This window comes from Pollicipes pollicipes, unplaced genomic scaffold (genome assembly GCF_011947565.3).
Source record: "Pollicipes pollicipes isolate AB1234 unplaced genomic scaffold, Ppol_2.1 Scaffold_427;HRSCAF=479_pilon_pilon_pilon, whole genome shotgun sequence".
Classification (NCBI taxonomy): Eukaryota; Metazoa; Arthropoda; class Thecostraca; order Pollicipedomorpha; family Pollicipedidae; genus Pollicipes; species Pollicipes pollicipes.
In genome coordinates, this window is record NW_023596458.1 from 18,694 (window position 1) to 41,728 (window position 23,035).

The 23,035-nt window shown below is 49.3% G+C and overlaps 1 long non-coding RNA gene across 1 annotated transcript; it reads right to left on the reverse strand.

Annotated features, from left to right (window-relative positions):
* Positions 1-1,373: 1,373 nt before the first annotated feature.
* Positions 1,374-3,494, reverse strand: LOC119096179 (uncharacterized). The gene is made up of 3 exons (XR_005094020.1): positions 3,420-3,494; positions 3,082-3,189; positions 1,374-2,466 (listed from the first exon to the last, which is right to left on the reverse strand). It is a non-coding gene; the product is annotated as an uncharacterized LOC119096179 (long non-coding RNA).
* Positions 3,495-23,035: the final 19,541 nt, after the last annotated feature.

Below are 23,035 nucleotides of genomic sequence, written 5' to 3' on the forward strand. Positions count from 1 at the left end.
TCACAGCACGAACTACACGCGACATTATTTGTGTTGCATAATATTCTACGCGATCAAAGTTATAAAGCAATACTTTACAGAGGGTGACGTCGTGACGCTACCCTCATATGTACCTTTAATAATGTTTGGGGCGTTTCACGTTTTAACCCTGAAAACCAGACGCTGCTGACTTCCTTTCATGACAAGCAGCATGTCTGTTTTTTTGTCGTATCTCCCATTCAGTTCGGGGCCAAACGGACGCTACGTGTTTGGAACATTACGCTTAGCACAGGGTGATCAACGTGAGGGTTTTTATCCCAGCGTAGCCAGTGCGCATCTAAAAGGAGGCAAATTTTGTAAACTGCAAAAAAGGAGTTCCGTAATTTGGGGACGGCCTCCAGGTGGTATTTTGTCCAATGAACAAAATTACTAACGTGCAAACGATCACGTACATAAACTCGGATGCAAAGACTGCTTAGGCATTATGTCCAGCCACGGGTCGTCTAACGCAAACCATTTCTACGGAGCATACCTTCACCGCGACAAAGCCGGCACGTCGAGTGCAAAATCGCCAAGAGGGTCGTTCCAATCTCCTAGTGCTGTCGAAGGTAAAGGAACTCCGAGTGCTGTGGCCAACGTTTAAACCTGTGACAGACGAAAGAACGTGAAAAGAGTGGCAGTTAAATCAAAGATCAGAGTGCTACCAGGGATCAGCGGTTCTGCTGCTGAAAAATGTGACAGTGAATAACGTGATAGTGGACGTGGATAATCGTGTACGTCAAATGCATAACACACGGGAAGACCACAAAAGATAAAATCGTTTCGCCTGTCTGTTTTTAGGAGTAAAGGTTTGGACTATTAGCTCAGTCGGTTATTGTGCCATATTCTTAAGAATACGATTTGACGCTCAGCCCTGTTCTTCTTAAAGGAGATAGTATACATTTGTATGGAGTTTTGAGCAAAAATAGCCATCTTAATGCAGTTCACAAATATGCTTTTCAAAGCCATCTTGGTTTCAGCTCTACATGCCCGCAAACATTCCAAACTATATGGGAAGACTATTTCAAGGTCCATGACCACAAGATAATATCAGTAAAATCTCACCATTTCTTTGGCCATAAATAGCTGGGAATTGGATCTCAATTTATGTTGTGCAAGGTACGATAACGTCATCAAACAATGACGCGTTGAGGAGCATATTTATCGAACAGGGGACGAGGACGAGGACGAGAACGATGACGATGGCGATGGCGATGACGATGGCAATGGCGATGGCGATGGCGATGATGATGTCAATGACGATGACGCGCTCAAGGAAGAGCACGTCGTAGACGATGATGACGACCACGACTGTGATGCAATAAAACATGCAATAAAACAAAGCATTGGCACCGCTTGACAATGTATTGTTCAAACCAAATACAAAATAATTAATAGAACACCGTTTGCAATACATCACAGAGATGTGGTGGTGTAACGTGTCCGATTAAATATTGAGCACCACAGAGCGGTGTCAAAAACTGCATTTGTGGCCATCCAAAAATCTATTTTCAGGGTTCTCACAGACAAGCGTTCGTACCGAATGCATTGTTCCGGATCATGGCTTCAAATTTCAATGTGCATCAGATGTGCTGGCGCCCCTTGCTTAGTGACCACAGTTCTTGGTGCGTCCATTTACCAGCGCACCGTGCATTTTTGTGCTCGAAGTCTTCACAAATTCAGGAAGCCCATTAACCGTATTAACTCTCGCTCCGATAGCGGCGGGGAAGGGGGAGGGGGGGGGGATGTGAGTCCCATAAGATTTTGGGGGATAGCGCCTTGGCGTGTAGTGTAATCACGCCCATAGTTTCCCTAGCGTAATGGACGTTAGTTGCGCGTGTTTTGACCGTACCAGCATGCTTCTAGCTTTCCTGGTTTCCAACGAGGAATGGTTTTGTAAGAACCCTCTAAGAACTCCGCGATCCGCGGCCGGCAGGTGGCTACCGACGAAGCCGTCGATCGCACATGTCGGGCCAACACTGTCGCATTAACAGAGCCCTGCACCATGAACATATGCTGAAAACACATAAAAATGCATCAGTGTGCTCAAAATTTAACAAGAAACACCGTTGTGTCGTTTCATGTTTCTGTCTGGCATGGTATTGTCACTGGCCTTTTGATCTGGCTGAATGGGGTCAGTTATTGACCTAGCACCTTGTCAACACCAATCCAAACTAATAGCGAGAGCTCGTTGAGGCCAATTCACTGTTTTCTCCGCGAGGCTCTATCTTTCTTAGCTTGGAAATCGGAGGGGTGGGTCGTATCAAACTTTCTATCGTTCCGCGCTATTATGTGGGGCGAGTCAGGGCGAGGGTTAAAGCTGCTTCTGAACGTGTTGGTTGTTGTCTTGCAATTCCAGCTGCAGTGGCCGAGGCAGAACCGAGGATCAGTCGCGGCATAGCTTCAGATCCTTCGCCCACTGACACGGCACCGCTCCATCATGTTTGACTGCAAAGGCACAGACATGCCGTAGTGAGCATGGTGACAACAGGGTCCTTTCTCCTATGCTCGCGTCGCGCCGTGCATTGCAGCGAAAGTGCGCCAAGGGCTCCCTAAAATTGCCAGTGCTCCTGGTTTGAAACTGATTCCAATGCACCCTCCGCTGATATACTTATAACATTTCCATTTTGTGGCAATGCATTTGTTTACTTGAAACGTAACCTTTTCATGAGGTGCTGATGGTGACGGCGGCGATGATGATGATGACAGCATATTACGCTCATGTTGCCACATAGACGCAAAAATGTTGTGTCCACTGTAGCTGTAAGATAATTAGACCATACGAACCGATGTTCAGAAATGCGTCACGCGCAGCTTAAGGACACTTCATTCATTCTGCTACTGCACTACATCAGGTGTTACTGCACTACATCATTTTGCTACTGCATTCCGACTTACACACACCAAACAATGCATACAAATACTATCTAAACAACTGTTAACTGCTGCCTTAATGTGCACTTACCTGGTTCCGGACAGCTTTTATACGCGCAGGCCCAAACGGCCTAAACAGGCAGGCCCAGGCCTAAGCAACTGTAAACTGCTGTCTTAATGTGCACTTACATGGTTCCGGACAGCTCTTATACACGCAGGCCCAGACGCCCTTGCCGCAGATGCACCTCTTGCATCCAGCCATGCCCTCTTCGCCGGATCGGCAGTGTGTTATCACCCCTGAAACATCACATATTAGTGGTCGCAATCCACAGAGTAGGCTGCTTAAAAGACCAACGTGTAATACTTTTCCTCTGGCCCATTCATCGGCAGCTGATGCAGGAAAAGGTAACTGGCGGTCGCCGTCCTTGCTAATTAATCTGCCGTCCATTAATATCTTTGCCGAACTTTATACGTCTCGCAGAGCAGAAGGCCAAGGACGACAAACTTAAAACACGTGTGCTACTCACGGCGGCATTTGCCCTCTCCGCAGTAGGGAGCGTATTGTGGGCAGTCAGCATCCATTTTGCACAGCTGGGGCTTCCGCACTGAAAGCAGTGAGGCAACGGTTTATGCACTGAACTGTCACACCTCGGTCATTTAGTCAAAGAGCCCGGGAGGCTGCATTTGCCCAAATGTACAGGTTTTTACATTTGAACGTGAGCAAGAAGAATTTGCAATATCAGCCATTCATTTCTCCGTTAGCACAAAGCACTCTTCTCTTACAACGAGACTAGGATGGATTCTTTGCAGTGGCACAAAAGGTGGCCGGTAGCTCGCGTGTGAATCACAAAAAGCGGCTCAAGTGCAGTGTGAGTACTGTTTTTTGTGAATTGCTTTACCGTGAAAGCTGTTAACGACGCATGCTCACGCACATGTAAATGTGCACTTGCACGTTACATAGGGTTTATGAAGGGCTAAGGAAGGTTTAAAGAGACAGTCAGCCAGGAATGTGGCAGAGAATGTTGAGCGGTAATGGAGTGTAGAACAGAATGTGCAAGCGATATAACAGTGGGAATCATTGGCGCCAGAGGTGGGTGGTGGAGCACCCTTACTCACTGCTGGCCAACGGTGCCACTTGCAGCCACACCGATGGTCTGTGAATACCCCGAAATTTGGTTGATATTCCATCGTTTATGACATTTTGTCAACAGCTTGGAATTGTCAACGTCCATTGCCCCAGACCCAGTTATAGATCCAGATCAAGTGGCCGTCTGACACATTAAGTGGTTGTCTGGAGCTTCCGAGACGAATACGCAAATCGTCTACCCGTGAACAGGCTCAGTTTCTAAAGTTGTTATTAGCATTAGCAATGCCTCTGGAAAATAGCGACAACGTTTGTTTATGTGTTCTACTTCGCTGTGCAAATGGCTATTGCAATGATTGAATCAGACAAAGGAAGCGAGTTGTGACACAGCGCAATAAGCTGACGCTGTGCTCGCCTCAGGTTGTGTTTCTGCACCACGGTGTTCCTGTCAGAAGTTGTCACCCTGTGTCACCTTCGTAGAAAAGTCAGGTCCCCGTCCTGTATCCGGAACTACTTCCTTTATTGCCTCGTCTGTGGGTCCGTTCCTCTCGCAGTATCCATGCACGTCTTCTTGAAGCACAGCGCTGATTTCACCCTGCTTCTGGAGCGGGTGACGTGAGAGGAAGTCGGGCACCAGGTGCTGCTTCCCTGGAACGAAGACCGCTGTGGGGTTGTATCCCATCAAGCGCATGAGCATGCGCTGGCATCTGATCGGCGCATCCACGAGATTTTTCGTGTTAACCAGCGGGATCAGAGGCTTGTGGTCCAGATGCAGCTCGAACGACGGCAGTCCGGACAGGAACATGTGCATTTTCTCGCACGTCCACGTCGCGGAGAGTAGTTCTTCCTCAATCTGGGCCCATCTGGTCTCTGTGTCAGTCAGGCTTCTGCTGCAGAACGCGACGGGTTTGAAGACGGAGCCGTGCTTCTGGAGAACACATCATCCGATGCCGAAACTGCTGGCGTCGGCGCTGACCACCGTCTCTCGTGCTGGGTCGTAGAACGCCAGAGCTGGAGCTGAAGTGACGGCTACTTTCACGTCATCCAGCGCCTGCTGCTGCTGTGGTGTCCAGATCCATGCTACGTTCTTCCTCAGAAGCTCGTTCAGTGGTCTTAAACACTCCTGGATGTGTGGAACGAACCGGCCCAGGAAGTTGATTACTCCGAGCAGAGACCTTAGTTCACTGACATTCTTTGGTGGTTGGAGCTGCTGGATCGCTTCGAGCTTCTCTTCGTCCATGCTGATGCCGTTCTTGCTGATCTTCATCCCCAAAAACTTCATCCCCAAAAACTTGACCTCGTTCTTCCGGAACTCACACTTTTTCCTGTTCAGCTTGAGGCCAGACTCGTGGATCCTCCTGATGACGGCCTCGAGACGTGCATCGTGGCTGGCAGCATCTCCGAACACCACGGTGTCGTCCATGTAGACGATGACTTTGGGCAGTCCGTCCAGCATCTCCTCCATCTTCCGCTGGAAGCACTCCGGTGCGAGCGAGATCCCCATCGGCAGTCGCAGGAACCTCTTCCTGCCGAACGGAGTGATGAACGTGGTCATCTTGGAGCTCGCCTCGTCCAGCGGGATCTGGTAGAAACCGGAAGAGGCGTCCGGCTTGGTGAAGAGCGTCGCGCCACTCAGCTTGGAGGTCAGCTGCTCCAGAGTAGGGATCGGGAACACCTGTCGCTTCACAGACTGGTTGAGTCTCTTGTAGTCAACCGTGATGCGGACACCGCTGCTCTTCGGCTTCGGGACGAGGACCAGCGCAGAGACCCAGTCCGTTGGCTCGGTTTCCGACGTGATGATGCCGTGATGCTCCATCTTCTTCAGCTCCTCTTCCACCGGCTTCATCAGTGGCAGCGGGATATTTCTTGCAGTGGCAAGGGCGAATGGAACAGCATCTTCACGGAGCTGAATGCTGACCGGTGCTGTCTTCAGGAGACCTGCCTCTCCGAAGACGTCTTCGTTGACTTCACCTGTGAATCTCAGTACGCCCAGGCGCGAGCAAGCAGACCTGGAGAGGAGATCATCAGCTGAGTCAACAGCGTAGAACACTTCAGGCTCGGCTTTGTTCTTGAACAGGAGTGTTCCGTGCATCTTTCCTTCTACTTTTAGCACGCTACCAACACTTGTCAGAGTATTTGAAGCATGTTGAAGCGGCGGCAGTTTCAGCTTCTTGTACGTTTTCAGCGTCAGAATGCTAACATCAGCGCCAGAGTCAACTTTGAAAGAGACTCGTTGAACATTTAGAAGGACTGAAACTCTCCATGGCGCGCAAGCTTTGTCTACTTCGTCAACAAAAATGTCAGGCGGCGATAGCTGTTCAATGGACTCTGTCCGCGCAATCGCTCTGACACCGTTGGAGCGACAAACATACGCAAAATGATCTATTTTCTGGCAGTTGTCACAGATTTTTCCCTTAGCAGGACAATCTTTCGGAGACGCATGACGTGCTCCTCCACAGTATCTTCATGCTGTTGAAAAGTCGGTACGCTGACTATGCTGTTGCCGCTGCGCGGTGGAAGGCTGCTGTTGACGTCTGTACTGCTGGTGCTGCTGGCGCGGCTGCCTGTGCCGCGCCGGTGCACAAACCCTACTGATATCAGGCGGACCAGAGCTGTCACGGCCGTTCACGATCTCGACATTACGCATCATCGAAATGACGGTATTTGCAGACACTTCCTCCTCTAGTGACTTCAGCTGAATTCTACGGGACAGCTCCAGGTCAGACATTCCTGAGATGAGACGATCTCTGATACGCTCATCAGCGTCAGCGAAGCTGCAATGCTCAGCGAGAGAGAACAAAGCTCTGATGTACGATTCATTAGTCTCGCTTGAGCTTTGAGATCTAAGCTCGAAGTTGTGACGCTCTGCAATAAAGTTCCTTTTCGGAATGAAGTACCCGTCTAGCTTTGAGACAACAACTTCAAAATCCTCCTTCTGCTCAGCAGTAAGCTTAAATATTGGTACGATATGCTCAGCCTGCGGACCCATGCTGTAAATCAACGCAGCTACTTGAACGTCACCGTCCTCTTTGTGTAGTCCCGATGCCAGTCTGTAGCGGACGAACCGATCACGCCAGGTCGGCCACCTCTCAGGCGATGTGAAGTCGAATTCCTCAGGAGGACGAAATCCAGGCATCTCGACTTGGTTCACAACTCACACTGCTTAAATTAATGCTGCTCACGCTTGCTTAAGCTTAATATAGGTTCAATGCGGCTGCGCCATATTCAAGTCTACGTGTTCTGTCTACCCAGACCAGACACGAGCGCTGCGAGACGGCAACTGTCTTATCCCGCGAAGCGAGCGGGCGGCGCCGACTCCGGCGGGTGGCGCCCCAGGCAGTACACCGCCATTCGGGGCCGCGGCGTACCAAAGTGCAGCAGCACTGGCGGCGCGAGCAGGGGCGGCCTCAGGGGTACACCAGTAACATCATGATACAGCATCCACTTTGTTTCTCAGAGAGCAGCGCATTCTCAGTTAGGTGTTGATAAATATTATGAAAGATAATTTTTTCAACAATGGAAGGAAGTAAACTGGAAGGGACACACAAGGAAGTAAACTGATTGGTCTGTAGTTAGCAGGATCTGAGCTTACCCCTTGTTTGTTTTTTTTAAATGGGATGAACCTTTGCTTCTTTCCAGGTGGAGGGAAAAGCAACTTGGCTTAGTGGCATGTTGAATAATTTAGTGAGTTGAGTCTTTATCAACATGGCAGCCATTTTTAATATTTTTGCTGGGAGATTGTCAAAACCACATGATTTGTTTGGATCGAGAGTGTTGCGTGCGCTCACTTCTTCATCCCCTGTAATGATTATGTTATCTAACGTGGGTGGTGGATCCGCAAGCGCGGTCTCGGGCACAGGTAGGTCGTCAGTTGCGAGTTGTGATTGTCTGGCAAAAAAGTTACCTAGTAGGTTAGCTTTATCTAAATATTCTGTCAATGGGGTTGAATCAGGTCCTACGAGCGGTGGTACTGTCTCAGCTCGTGTCCGTCCTATCATTTGTTTAAGAATGCGATGGTACTTGTGTGGGTTTTGTTTTGCATGCAAGAGGTTGTTTACTTGACACCGCAAGTGGTTGTTCTTAAGTCATCTTTTCATGCACGTGGTTAAATTTCTTCGCTGTCGCCAGCGGTCCCAATGGTCATCAGTCATATACCTCTGAGCAAGTCTGAAAAGTCTGTCTCTTCTCCTCACCTCTCTTTAGTGCATCATTGACCCAAGGTTTGTCACAGTTTCTCATCCTGACTATCTTTACTGGGATGGCTTCAGCAGCTGCTGCGAACATGGCCTGCGTAAAGTTATTTGTCTATGTGTCTATGTCATGATCAAGCACTCTGTCCCAGTCTGTATTTACCAGAAGTTGTGAAAGTTTATCTACATCCACGTTTGTGTAGTCCCATACTTGTTTGGTTAATGCCTTTAGGGGTGGCGATGTAACCTTGATAGTGACAAAGGTAGGAATGTGATCTATTAGTGAAGGGGGGGGGGGGGAGAACCCCACTGTCTGCAATTATGTTTGTGTTCGATGTCAGTGTTAAGTCTCGTAAGTTGACTGTGTCTTGTGTAATGCGTGTTGGTTGATCAATGAGTTGTGTCAGATTGCGTGACTCGACTACGTGTTTCAGACTGACTTCAAATGGAAAGATATCACTGCGTTTAGTAGAGTGAGATTTAGTAAGATAGTTATTATCAGCATTAAAATCTCCCAATATCAATATCGACGCGGGGTTAGATGTTTGTGCCATGCCAACACTGTCTGACAAGATATCTAAAAACTCTGACAGTTGACTGCTAGAGAGATTGGGTGGGACATGGACACAGCAAACCACAATAACTTCTGAGTTGATTTTGGTGAGGGATCAAACCCATTCAACTCCTTCCAGTTCGAGATCAGGTAGTCTCTTTGCTGGAAGTGTTGATTTAAAATATGCTGCTACCCCCCTCCATGTCGAGTCCTATGCTTTGTTATTGGGTTGTAGTAGTTGTGTAAATTATACCAGCTAGGATGGGCCTGCGAGTCAAGTTCGGTTTCGGTCAGAAGCAAGATGTCCATATCGTTATATGTGGTGAAGAGAGCGAGTTCGTCCAGGCGTCCTGGAGATGTGGTGCCGTTTATGTTGACATGTGATATTGTGACATTCTTGGTTGCTAGTGGTCCTGGGTTGATTTTCAGCCCACTGATTATTAAGCGCATTCCAATGTCAGGATATAGTCTAAGTGACAGTTTTGAGCATCTGGGTGCAGGAGCTGAGCAAGTGAAGGTAAGATGTGTGCTTGAAGGAAACGAGTGGGTGAGAATTGGATAATGGTATGGCATGAGGGTTGAAAGGGATAGAGGAAAAATACCAGCAACTGCTGAGCAGCCCACCTCTAATGTCCCAGCGGAAGAGGTTGATTGAATGCTGTCAAATAAAGTCCCTGGTGGCAGCAGGCTAAATTTGGCAGCGGGCACGCAGCGCCATCCAGGAATGGGTGACAGGTGGACAGTGATATGAGGGTCGCACGAGTGAAAGTGTGGATAATAAGGCAAATGCAATTACACAAAAAGGCTATGACGAATAACAGAAAATAAATAAGCAAGATGGCTACTCTAATCATGTATCAATTTGTAATTGTAATTTGTAAATGTAATTTGTCCGCCCCAGTGGCTCTGTTGGTTAGAGCGCCTGCTTTCCGATCCACCCACCCGTGGCAGGGTGGGTTCGAGTCGTTTTAGGGCGTTCGCTATTTGCCCTTGGCAGGTATGGCCTGCAGCAGGTGGCAGCGGTCGCGTTTAAGGTCATTTGACGTCAGAGGGCAGGACGGACCGTGCCGAACATTGCGGCACGTTAAGCTTTCGCCACTAAATTCTGCCGTTGCCTGGAATTGCACGATCGGATGGTGGCGTTCAGGGCTCACACAACAAGCACTGCTTAGCGTGAGCGCTGATGCCGGAAATCCATCCATTCAAAAGGTTCGGATCAAATTTATTTTAAAAAATCAAACATGGCTATGCCACTGGGGCAAAGTGCACCTGATATGAGCATATCACATTGTGAGCCATGGATCTCAAGGTAGTCCCCCCCCCCTTCAAGGTAGTCTCCAATCGGCGTAAAAAACGCCCTGTCATTTGAACGCCTGCCCTGACAGGCCGGGCCGTTGAATAAGACTCCGACAAGCCCTTCGTGTCCTTAAGGTTCCCAATCGTGCCCTTGATCGTCGGTCCCAGTGGACTCTCTAGGCTCTTCGGGCTTCCTCAAACACTGCCTCTGGCCGACTTGTGACCTCTTGCCAACACTGCCTCCCCGCACCTGACACGCGCTATGTGCCCTGGGAGACTCCGGGAGACTGCTTTATCCCCACTAGGGAGTGGGCCCTCAGGTTCGTTACGAAGCCGACTGTGCGTTATTTGTGGTGCTTGGCCGACCTACAGACCCTTATCGACTCAGGGAGACCCTGATCAGCACGCAGTGCCCTCTGGCTGGCATTGGAGTACCTGACCCTGCGGGCGAGTCTTTGAATACGACCTCCAGCCGGCCTTTCTGGCCCCTTGGGCCCTTTAATCGGCCCCACAAGCGTAGGTCCCGGGGCCCTATGGGCCCTCGGAACCTAAGGGCGGCCACGTGCCTCCTGTGCCCCCCCCCCCCCCCCTGTCTGTGCCTCTGAGGCCATTTACCGCCTTGACATCATAAACTTTCTGTAAGCGCTTTGGCATCCCTGAAGTCCTTTGGTCTTCTAATGTTTTTCTGTCCTTGATACCCTCGGTGCTGTGGTGAGCTGATTGTCGCTTTGCGTCGCTGAAAACTGAGGAGTTTTGTGCGCCTTCCGTGAGAACAATGGACACCAACATTCATTCAGCATATCAGTGTGGTAAGGATTATTAATGAACCTACCATGCCACCTACCTTTGTGTTTGATATTTCATCTCCATCCTGCCCCATGGTAGACTTTAATGGCACATTTGCCGAAATTTCCATTACGTACATCTCGCGAATAATATGAGGGCTAGAATTAGATGACGAGCGCCGCTTTTAACTAAGAGTTTGATGGAAATAGATCGAGCCTGCTTTTTCTGCACCAAACACTTAACAAATTTGCGTGTTCTCTGAGGTAGCAAGACGTAGCTGCTGTTCATTTCATGCGCGTTTTGTTATGCTGTTCGATTGATGGCAAATTCATGAAGCATTACCTTTGCATGCGTTACCTTTTTCGCAACTTCATATTTTCCACTTGCAGTGCGTCGCTGCACTTCGAACCAACGGATTGTTGCAGGTAGGATGATGAAACTTCCTTTGAAAAAGGTCAGTGATTACACATGATGCCATCACCCCTTATGTCCTCGAAACCCGACATTTTGGCGCACATTTACAATATGTGTTGCTGTGAAGTACCAAAATAAGCTGCCTTTGTAACAGTGTAAAATGTAGATCTCTTTCGTTTTCACGGTCATTTTTTAGGGTCTCAAGTTATTTCCTGATCTTCATTGGCGCAATGCCTCCTGTTTTTATCCGCTATGCAAAAATGCGAAGTTTCGTCCCCCACTGCGTCATGCACATACAATGCTTAATGACTAGACCAAAACACGATACCGTTCGGAACAAGATATTTGGATACAAAACTGAACCATCACGATTAGTTTCAGAGCACGTGAAAGTGAACTAAGCAGAACTAACCAAGACGTAATTCATACACCATTGACAATGCGCTGAGTTCCGCTGGCAGGGCGCGTTAGGGAAAAAAGAAGTGATTTTGAGGACGCTGTCAAGACAGCTGCTAACTGTCTCTCCCCGACCATTAAAAATTATCCTTCACGATGAAATGATGCACGTCGCTTCGTTTGCACGGTGTTGGACGCCCTTGGCTTGCTGCTGTGGTTACTGCGCTAAGGGTCTGCCCGTCCCGGATGCGGGTTAGCCCGGCCGGATAGACAGAGCCGAGCAGTGTCGGGCAGAGCCGGGAACAGGATCAGATGCGGCGAATCATGGACTGTTGGATCAGTGCCGGAAAGCGCCGCAAACGTCTACCGGTACGAGGCTTGGAACAAGTGTTGGAATTTCACTATAACTGTGCATTAATGCCTTTCAGTTAGTCGAAAGTATCATGGCGTTTCTGTCTGGCTTTTCACATTGCTATTGTATCTGACGTAGATGTAAACATACTGCCAGTGCGATATCTTTTGCAGCTGTTCCTTCTTAACGCTGCAATCCTTCTGCAACATATCTGCTCAGCATGGGACCTAATGAAATCTGGTCTGCCTGTGATTTTGGAGGGACATGTGTACTGCTGACCGACAGGCTGTGCATGCTGACCGTCGACATTTACCCTACCGAGAGTGGCGCAAAAGGTTGACATGTGTCATTTCATGCACTTTAACGCGAATGTCCGCTCAGACAAATCGTCTGTTCAAGCCCGAAAGCAGGCAGTAGAAAAGGCGGAGAGCAACTTTCGTTGCGTGGGTAGCGCGCAGCAACGCCATCACATTTTTGAGAGTGATGTCCTTCAGTGCACTGAATGATAATGCACTGAATGATGTTACGCTGAGTGATAATGCACTGAATCGTAATCCACTGAATGATCATACGCTGAATGCTCGCCCACTGAATACAAGTACACCGAATGATAGTGCACTGATTGACACTACATTTTGCCCACAGATGCCATCGAGAATGAATTCGTGGACGTCCCAGCGGTAGCCGGGCAGTCAGCGCCCTGTCATGTCATCCCGGCGAGCAGGGCCTACTGGAACGCGACCGGTGGGGGGAGGGGGGGGGGGGGCAGACCATCGCAGGACCGACCGTGAAAGGTCAAAAGGCTTGTTGCATGCTTAATATCGAGCCTGGAGAGCGCGACACGGCTAGGGATAAAAGAAACGCTTTACAGTTGGAAATATTGAAGCAAGTAATAGATACCATGAAATAAGCTCACTTTTAAAAGACGGCTTTAGACAACACAACTTCTCCGATGAGTAAATATGCCCCTCAATACGTCATTGCTTGATTACTTCGTTGTACTTTCCACAAAATTGCTTGAGAGCCAATCGACAGCCGTGATATATGGAAATCGTGCTCACGAACGCTAGATATGAACGACCCGACAATTATATTTTCTTAGCCTTGATCGCCGCATGGCCAATGGAATGGCAAGATTTGAATGGCGTTACGGCGTCATGATGTCTGGGTGACCTTAAAATAGACTGCCTGAAATGTTCTCCACATCTTTTCTGCACGCATGTAGCTTGGAAACTAGAAGGATCTACGTCTTAAGAAGGGAAGGGCCGTGAACTGCACTGAATTATTTTCAAGATGGCTGCTGCAGTTTGGAACCCCATACAAATGTGGAGCACTCCCTTTAATTGACCGCGCGAATTCCGCCATTTAATCAGTCGCCGGAGCATCACTCCCAGTCACATCATCTGGATCCTGACGGACCCTGACGGCTCCCGGCCCCCTGGTGGGCGGAGGATTACAGGGCTGCGAGGAAAATAGCTTTCAAACGCTGTTTTCAATGTTCATCACCGTTCCGAGTTTAAGCACGTAAAAGTGCGTGGTAGACGTACGGTACGGTACGTCTACCACGGTACGGCGAGGCAAAGCGCCTCTCATGGCAAGAGTTCATCTGTACTATTAACCTTACCAAAGTGTGGAATCGCATCAGACATACATCGCGTAAAATTCTGTCGATACCAGTGCCAGTGTTGGCCGCCAGAGGTACCATTGCAACGGGCACTTTCACGGTAATGAACGAACTCGGTCGTGCATTTACAGCACTCACCAAACCGAGATCACGTGACCCAACGTTGGCATATGACAAAGGCGACAGTGAACGCCATCCTATGGAGTTTGCCTTCCGCGACACGGTGAGATAATACGCCAAGTTCACTGCGCCTGAACTCACAGTCGTCATGGGTAACACTAGAAATGTAGCGTCCGGGTCGGGCACTTTCGTAATCGATACGCTGAAACACTTAGAGCCTGACTGCTTGCGTCACTGTTGTGCATGGATACTGCGAGAGAATCTTCAGCGATCTTCCCGCCACACCACAGCGTCTGGTGGAGATCAGCAAGGCCCAGCAAGCAGACGAACCCCTACAACGCGTAGTTCAGCAGACTCTCTCTGGCTGGAAGGAGGGAGCGAAGCATCCCGACCTGCTGGACTACTTCACCTCTCGGGGAGAGATGAGCGTTCTGTACCTAACGTGTGGTACACTGCTGATGCACGGGCGACGCATCGTCATCCCTCCGAGTCTGCGAGATGAAATGCTCACCCGACTACATGATGACGGACACTTCGGTCTGAACAAGTGTCGCCAGAGGGCAGCAGAATCGATGACCTGAAGCGTCATCTCGAGAGCTGCTCGTTCTGTCAGGTGAACGCGCCAGCCCAGCACGCTGAGCCACTGGTGACAACTCCAACGCCATTAAGACCGTGGACGCACGTTGCAGCAGACGTCTTCCACTTCAACAACTGCAACTGGCTCGTCACGGTGGACATCTTCAGCAGGTATCTGGAGATATAACGCCTCCCGAGTCTCACCAGCAGCGCAGTCATCGAGCGTCTGAAGCGCCTGTTTTCCCGCTTGGGGATACCAGACCTCGTGACAACAGACGGAGGAACGCAGTTCACTTCAAGCTCGTTCGCCAACTTCACAGCGTCCTACGGCTTTACAAACCGCATCACAGACCCGCACACGCCTTCTTCCAACGGAGCAGCTGAACGGGCCGTGAGAACCGCCAAGTGGATACTTCGCCAGAGGGACCCCCACCTCGCCCTCCTCAACTACCGCACGACGCCTGTGGAAGCAACCGAATACTCCCCAGCCCGTCTCCTGATGGGACGCGAACTTCAATCTCGTCTCCCCATAGCTTAGCCAACCGGAGAAGCGACATTGCAGCATGCCAAACTCCGAGATCGGCAGAGGAAGAAGAAGCTGGAGACGTGCTTCAACCGGAGACACGGTGCCCGCGATCTTCAGCAGCTACAGCCCGGGGATCATGTTCGGATCAAGACGGAGAAGGAAGCAAGCTGGTCCGAGCCAGCCACCGTCATAGAGAAGCTCTCTAGACGCAGCTACCTTGTGGAGCTCAAGGGTGCTCGCTATCGTCGCAACCGACGTCATCTGATGCAGATCCCTCCGTTTCAGGTGTTGACACAGCACGGTTCCACGCGGCGTGCTGACTGTTCTGCACACAGGGTGCCCGCTCCAGACCTCCTCTCTTGCCGCCATGCTGAGGTGGCGCCACCGGCGCTGCTGCAACCGCAGCCGCGCGAACCGGCGCCTGCACCACGATCGGTGGTACCACGGCCACCACCAGCCGTGCCGTCGCCCGCGTCGACAGCGGCGCCGCCGCCGTCGCTGCCGCTGCTGACAGAAGCTGCGGCCCAGCCCTGCAACGCGCAAGTGCCCCAGACACAAGATCCAACGCCACTGCTTAGTTTTAGTCCGCGTAAAACACGCAGTGGCCGCGTTTTCTGAGAGACATCAAAGAGAAGCAGCAGAGAAGCAGCAGGAAAGCAGGTGGGAAGCAGCAGGAAAGCAGCAGAGAAGAGGCAGTCCGAGAAGCAGAAGGGAAGCAGCAGCCTCAGAAGCAGCATAGCAGCAGCAGGGAAGCAGCAGTCTGTCGCCAATAATTTCGTTTCGCAAGCGTTTTTTATATATTATGCATTTATTTGCATTTCCTCAAGGGGGGAGATGTATCATGATGTTACTGGCGTACCCCTGAGGCCGCCCCTGCTCGCGCCGCCAGTGCTGCTGCACTTTGGTACGCCGCGGCCCCGAATGGCGGTGTACTGCCTGGGGCGCCACCCGCCGGAGTCGGCGCCGCCCGCTCGCTTCGCGGGTTAATACAGTTGCCGTCTCGCAGCGCTCGTGTCTGGTCTGGGTAGACAGAACACGTAAACTTGAATAGGTACCGTCCAAGCATAGCACACAAATTCAGCTGGTATAGCTAATTAACAATCTTTATGCGGCTTTGGGCCAAGGCAATGACTATACAGCCATTTATTTGGACATTAGTAAATATTTTGACAAGATATGGCACAAGGGCCTCCCACTCAAGTGCAATAACTATTGTGGTTTGTCAGGAGCTCTCCTAAATTGGCTGGAATCGTATCTCTTAGACCGTAAGCAGATAGCAAAGGTAGCCAACAGTTTCAGCACGCCTAGGACCATGCGTGCTGGGTGCCCGCAAGGGTCTGTTCTGGGACCTCTCCTTGCGCCTATATATCTTAACGACCTAGCCGACAAGACTGATAATGACATATTGTTCTTTGCCGACGATACTACGCTATACACAGCTCACTCACACGACCCAGTTACCGTACAAGCGGCACTCCAACACGACTTACATATCATTCAAGAGTTCGGCAAAGACTGGTTCATCACGTTCAACGCCACGAAAACAATTCAGCTAACATTCACCAACAGAAACACACATAACCCACCGCAGCGGGCCTTTGATGGCCAACGAATTCCTTCCGTTACAAGCCACAAACACCTTGGCCTGACGATATCTACTGATTTGCATTTTCATCAGCACGTTAATGACACCATCTCCAAAACAGTACAGCCCTTGGACCTCTCTACCCACTATTGCGACTTCTGCCTCGGCATATCCTCAACGACATATATACGACTTACATTCTTCCTTTGTTTGATTATTGTGACGCAATATACGACGGATTGACAACCAGCGACTCCCTTAGACTTGACAGGTTGCAGTACAGAGTAGCAAGACTAATCACCGGTGCACTCTACAGAACACACACTTACGCAGTGTTGGACGATTTGGGATGGAACACTCTCAAATCGCGAATAAACATGCACAAACTGACACTGTTCCACAACCTCACACACAACCAACATCTACTGCCAACAAACGTCACTGCATTTCTACCTGACACACGAGCACTTGCAACAGGACGCCCACAACGCAATGCAATAACACTCACATTACCACCGAACAGAACCTCAACATACCAATAATCCTATATTCCGTCAACTACGAGAAGATGGAACCAGCTCCCGCTCGAGGTGTCATCTCTCCAGTCTTCTCGTTCCTTCAAACGGGAAATATACCAGCGCTGCGGTGTGGCCGCGCCTCCGGTGTATCATAGCTTTGGACCCAGGTATGGTAACATCCTAAATACTAGGCTGAGATTGCGAATGTCAGACCTGAATGCCCACCTGTTCGAAATTCAAAATTCAGCTACACCTAGTCCCTCTTGCTTACGTGGCAATCCATATGAAGACCCTAAACACTTTGTACTGAACTGTCCTCGCTATCATGAAATCCGAATTTCAGTGCTACGTAAAACAGATCGTATCATTCAAAAGTTTCCTGAGCCCACTCACAACGAACAACTAAGTATCTATCTCGCAGGTAACGGCTTACAGAATCGCAATGAGCAGCACATAGCAAAAATTTGCCAAACATTTGTTTTCCAGACCAAACGATTCGCCTAAAAACTTCCAGCGGGCGCGGGCAGCAGACGGCTACCGGGTGGCGTTGCCGGGCCGGACGCCCGCCGCCGGCCCGAGACGGCTGTATGTCTAGACCGGAGTGACTGCGGGCGCCTGGCCCGTGTCGGCTTACGGATCGGGCGAGTGGGCGGTGTGTCGTGGGTTCTCTGGCGGCGATGACCGTATCTTGTTATTCTTAGGAGAAGCGCTCAGATTTAAGCGTTCCGCTTATGCGCCAATCCACTGATCGTATTATGTACTGCTTGATATCCATGATCGAAAATAAGCATCAAATCAAATCAAAACCTGAGTTTATATGGTCTGTATATCGGTCAATCACCACCAGTACCGCATGGTCCGCTCCGTGTCGGCATGGGCCTGAGGGTCCGGTTTCCAATCAGCTATAAAGCCATAGCAGGTGTAACAAAGTTATATATCGCGACAGTAAAGGTCTCAAGATTTCTGAAAAACTCCAGATGTTTTAACACCTAAAGTTTCTAGCGTCTTCAAAAGCCTCTTAGACGAAAAAGGCACTAGGAGACATTTAACTCTGCTGGGAAAGAGATCACTCACCACATGCTATTTGTTCCGTCGGAAAGTAAACTATGGATATATTCTATATTGTTACTCAATACTTCCTTCAAAAAGTCGCTCTCAGCGCCTCACCAGCCATTTGTTGTATCAGATAGTTCTGGGATCACAAGGCGATTCCACACTCTGTGATTGGTTTAATCGACCATCATGCAATGTCTCACTCGCTTCTCATTGTTTGATTATCACATCATTTCCTGAACCTGTGACCATGACTCGTTTCCGATGTACGCGGCATATAAGGCGCACCATTGGCAACCATGTATGCTCATACTCAAGAATGGACCCGAAAACGCAACATTGCTCTTGGTTGTGCACGTGGACATTGAGGTGTGGTGTGAGCGTTTGTGAGTGCCAATTAATGAATACGAGCTGTAGACCGCCGAATTTTACATTTGGCCGACTTGCAACAAAGACTGGCGCGAGCCAGGTCTACAATAGTCTGACTACCACGAAAGCAGTGAGAAATCCCCTACAGCAGACGATGTATACTGTTTGGGCCCCTGTACCTGTCCTGAGCCCAAAGTGCCTAAAAGAGGGTCCTGTGTACCCGTGGGGCCCTGGCCGACCAGGAGCAGTGCTCAGTGCGGCCCGAAGGGGGCCCAGGCGACCCACTGGAGCTGACGATCAAGGGTTCGGTTGGATGACACTGGGGCCATTATGACTGGCTGCAGATCACCTAAAGAATCGCAGCCCGTATGGTTGTGGCCTGAAATATCAGTTAGAGGTCCTCTTACCCCGTTCGGCGACCCCCTGAGAAAATGCGGTTGTCTCAGTCGGCCAAAGACCACAAACACCGAACAGTTGGTTCCCGGTCAATCTGAACTTTGGGGCCCATTTTCCAGGCAGGAGCAAGGCCGGAGGCCACGGGTTGCATAGGTCTGGGTCCCTAAAATAGTAACTGGGGCCCCTGTGTCGGTCAGGGACCGACACACGAACGCAACAAGGGGCCATGTGTCGGATAGTGGCCCTGAACCGGTTACGGGCTTTCTCTGAGGAAGTCCGAAGAGGGACGGAGTGGCCCAAGGGACAAAAGATCAAGGGCCCGGTTGGATGGCCTGTTGTTCTCCTGATTGGAGGTCACTCACGGGTTTGAAAGACAGGCCGTAGGTCAAATTAACACGCGCTTGGGCAGGGGTCAAATTGACCCTCCTTCCCGAAGGTCTTTACAAAATGGTTCCCGAACGGCGCGGCGTAGCCACGCCAAATTTTGTATAGTTATACATAATTGAATGACAGATCGTTTGGCATAAAGCATTCAGATGTATCTCGTGAGGTTTCTGACCTAGGAAGGTCAAAGTTAGACCTTTTTGCTTCGAACAGGTATCTAGGTCCTGAGGACACTTTGGAGACCAACATGGAGTCTGACCTTGTTTGACTTTATCCGACCCGAAGACCATGACCTAACAACTTAAAACTTTGACCTAAATGAGTTCACATACAGATTAACACACCCAATAAATTTGGTATCTCTAGCTCCTTTAGTTCCTGAGATCAAAGCGGTTCAAATTGACTCCCCACCCGAGCGAAGGGCATCCAACTGGCCGCCCGGGCGCGTGTCAACACGCCCTAGGGGAGGAGTTAAAATTGACCCCCGAATATTTTTTAGAATGTTTTACGGATCGCGAAATGTACCTGTGCCAAACTTTGGATAACTGTAGACGATTAAATAGCGGGTTGTCTGGCATCAGAAATTTAGACATACCTTGTACGACCGCTGGCCTATGACAGATCACAGTTAGGCCATGGTTTTAGCGAAGGTAATTTCTAGGGGTTGTTCAATCTGATACAACAGAGTGTTAGATGAAGCCATACATCTCTGAGATAATATCTCAGGCAACATAACCATTGAATGAACAAAGTGCATTGGACTGAGGGCAGGTATGGAAGTCAGACCAAAGTCAAAACCAACCTGTTTTATTACTCTAGCGCTTGCTGTATGGCGTAGTTCCTGTTGCTTATTTCTGAATTATTGATAACACGAACTTCATTATGCACCTTCCAAGGATTTGTTTAACCATCAGAATAGGTCACTGATCTAGAATGACCCAGGTCAACATTTTGTTTTTGGGGAACATACTGCCTAGCGCAACATTTGCCGCTTATCCAAATGCAACGCACAAAACGGTCTTATATGATTTTAGTCAACATGACCTTCAAAAGGTCAAACAAGGCCACTGATCTTTAATGAGCATGTGAATTTTTCTGTAAAACAATCTGTAATGCCACAAAGTGGATTTGTTATAAGTATACCAGCGGAGGGTGCATTTGAATCAGTTTCAGACCAAGAGCACTGGCAATTTTAGGGAGAAGTTGGCGCACTTTCACCGCGATACACGGCGCGACGCCAGCATAGCAGAAGGGATCCTGTTGTCACCATGCTCACTGAGGCATGTCTGTGTCTTTGCAGTCAAACATGATGGAGCGGTACCATGTCGGCGGGCGAAAGACCTGAAGCTATGCCGCGACTGATCCTCGGTTCTCCTCCGGCAACTACAGCTGGAATTACAAGACAACAACCACCACGTTCAGAAGCAGCTTTAACCCTCGCCCTGATTCGCCCCCTTTTCATGGCGCGAAATGATAACAAGTTTGATACGACCCACCCCTCCGATTTCCAAGATAAAAAAGGTAGAGCATCGCGGAGAAAACAGTTGATTGGCCTCAACGAGTTCCCGCGACTAGTTTGGATTGGTGTTAACAACGTGCTAGGTCAATAATTGACCCCATTCAGCCAGGTCAGAGACCAGTGATAACATCAAGCCACACGGAAACATGAAACGACGCAACGGTGTTTCTTGTTTGATTTTGAACACACTGATGCCTTTTTATGTATTTTCAGCATATGTTCATGATGCGGGGCTCTGTTAATGCGACAGTGTCGGCCCGACATGTGCAACCGACGGCTTCGTCGGTAGCCGCCTGCCGGCCGCGAATCGCGGAGTTCTTAGAGTGTTCCTAAAAAAGCGTTCCTGGTTTGAAACCAGGAAAGCTAGAAGCATGCTGGTACGGTCAAAACACGCGCAACTAACGTCCATTACGCTAGCGAAAATATGGGCGTGATTACACTGCACGCCAGGGCGCTATCCCCCAAAACCTTATGGGTCTCGCATTGCCCCCCCCCCCCCCCCGCTGCTATCGGAGCGAGGGTTAATATGGTTAATGGGCTTCCTGAATTTGTGAAAACTTCGAGCACAAAAATGCACAGTGCGCTGGTAAATGGACGCACCAAGAACTGTGGTCACTAAGCAAAGGGTGCCAACATCTGCACATTGAAATTTGAAGCCTGCTCCGGAATAATGCATTCGGTGCGAGAGCTTGTCTGATAGAACCCTGAAAGTAAGTTTTTGGATGGCCACAAACTCAGTTTTTGACACCGCTCTGTGGTGCTCAATATTTGATCGGACATATTACAAGACCATATGTCTGTGATGGAATACAAACTTTGTTCTATTAATCATGTTTTGTTTGTTTGAACAATTTATTGTCAAGCAGTGCCAATGCTTTGTTTTATTTCACGTCATCACTGTCGTTGTCGTCATCATTGTCGACGACGTGCTCGTCCTCGGGCTCGTCTTCGTTATTGCCAACGCCATCGCCATCGCCATCGCCACCTCCATCGCCATCGCCATCGTTATCGCCATCGGCATCGCCATCGCCATCGGCATCGGCATCGGCATCGGCACCGGCATCATCATGGTCATGGTCATCGTCATCGTCATCGTCATCGCCATCGCCATCGTCATCGTTGTCCTCATAGCCATCGTCCCAGTCGTCGCCATTACAACCACGACCACCACAATCGTCAATTCCATCCCGTTCATAATTACTACAATGCACATGGGCCGTCCACCAAGACATCCACCACATTGCCAACACAGTAGGCCTCACCACCACAGCAACCATCAGTATGACGACGACCACCACTACCCCCACCATAATCATCTTCATCAGCATCATCATCACCTTCGGTATTAAATTTTGAGACCCACCTCGCATGCGTCAGCCGAGTTTGCTGATGGTGTAAAAGCGCGAATGCTTGAAACAGGACGTCGAGCTATCCTTAAATAAAGGAAATGATCCATACTTGAAGAAATTGGGGCAAGCATCAGGTATGATGAAATAAGCTCACTCATAACTATTGGTGTACTTTTAAATGGAAAGGCTGCTTTAGAAAACACGATTTTCCTGTTGGGTAAGTACGCTCCTCAACGTGTCATTGCTTGATGACGTCATCACACCTCGCACAACATTAGTTGAGACCCAAATGGCAGCTATTACATCTCGCAATCGTACTTTAGATCTTCAGATATGAAGGATTCGATAATTTTACTTTTTTGGTCTTGATCACGGCATGGCCGAAGGAATGATGGGATTTTACTGGCATTATCATGTCGTCATGGACCTTGAAATAGTCTTCCCACCTATTCTGCATTCTTCAAGGGCGTGTAGCTCTGCAACCAAGATGGCTTTGGTCTTGAGAAGAGTGGGGTTGTGAACTGCATCAAAATGGCTATTTTCACTCAAAACTTCATAAAATGTACAACATTTCCTTTAAGAAGAACAGGCTGAGCGTCAAATAGCATGCTTAAGAATACGGCACAATAACCGACTGAGCTAGTAGACCAATCTTTGTATTTCCAAAAACAGACAGGGGAAAGAGATTTTATCTTTGAGGTCTTCCCGCGTGTTATACATTTGACGTACACGATTATTCACGTCCAATATCACGCCATTCACTATCACATTTTTCAACAGCAGAACTGCTGATCCCTGGTAACACTCTGATCCCTGATTTAACTGCCACTCTCTTCACGTGCTTGCGTTTGTCACAGGTTTAAACGTTAGCCACGGCACTCGGGGTTCCTTCACCTTCGACAGCACTAAGAGATTGGGACGACCCTCTCGGCGATTTTACACTCGACGTGCCGGCTTTGTCGCAGTGAAGGTATGCTTCGTAGAAACGGTTTGCGTTTAACGACTTCGTGGCTGGACTTGCCTAACCGGTCCTTGCATCAGTTTATGTACGTG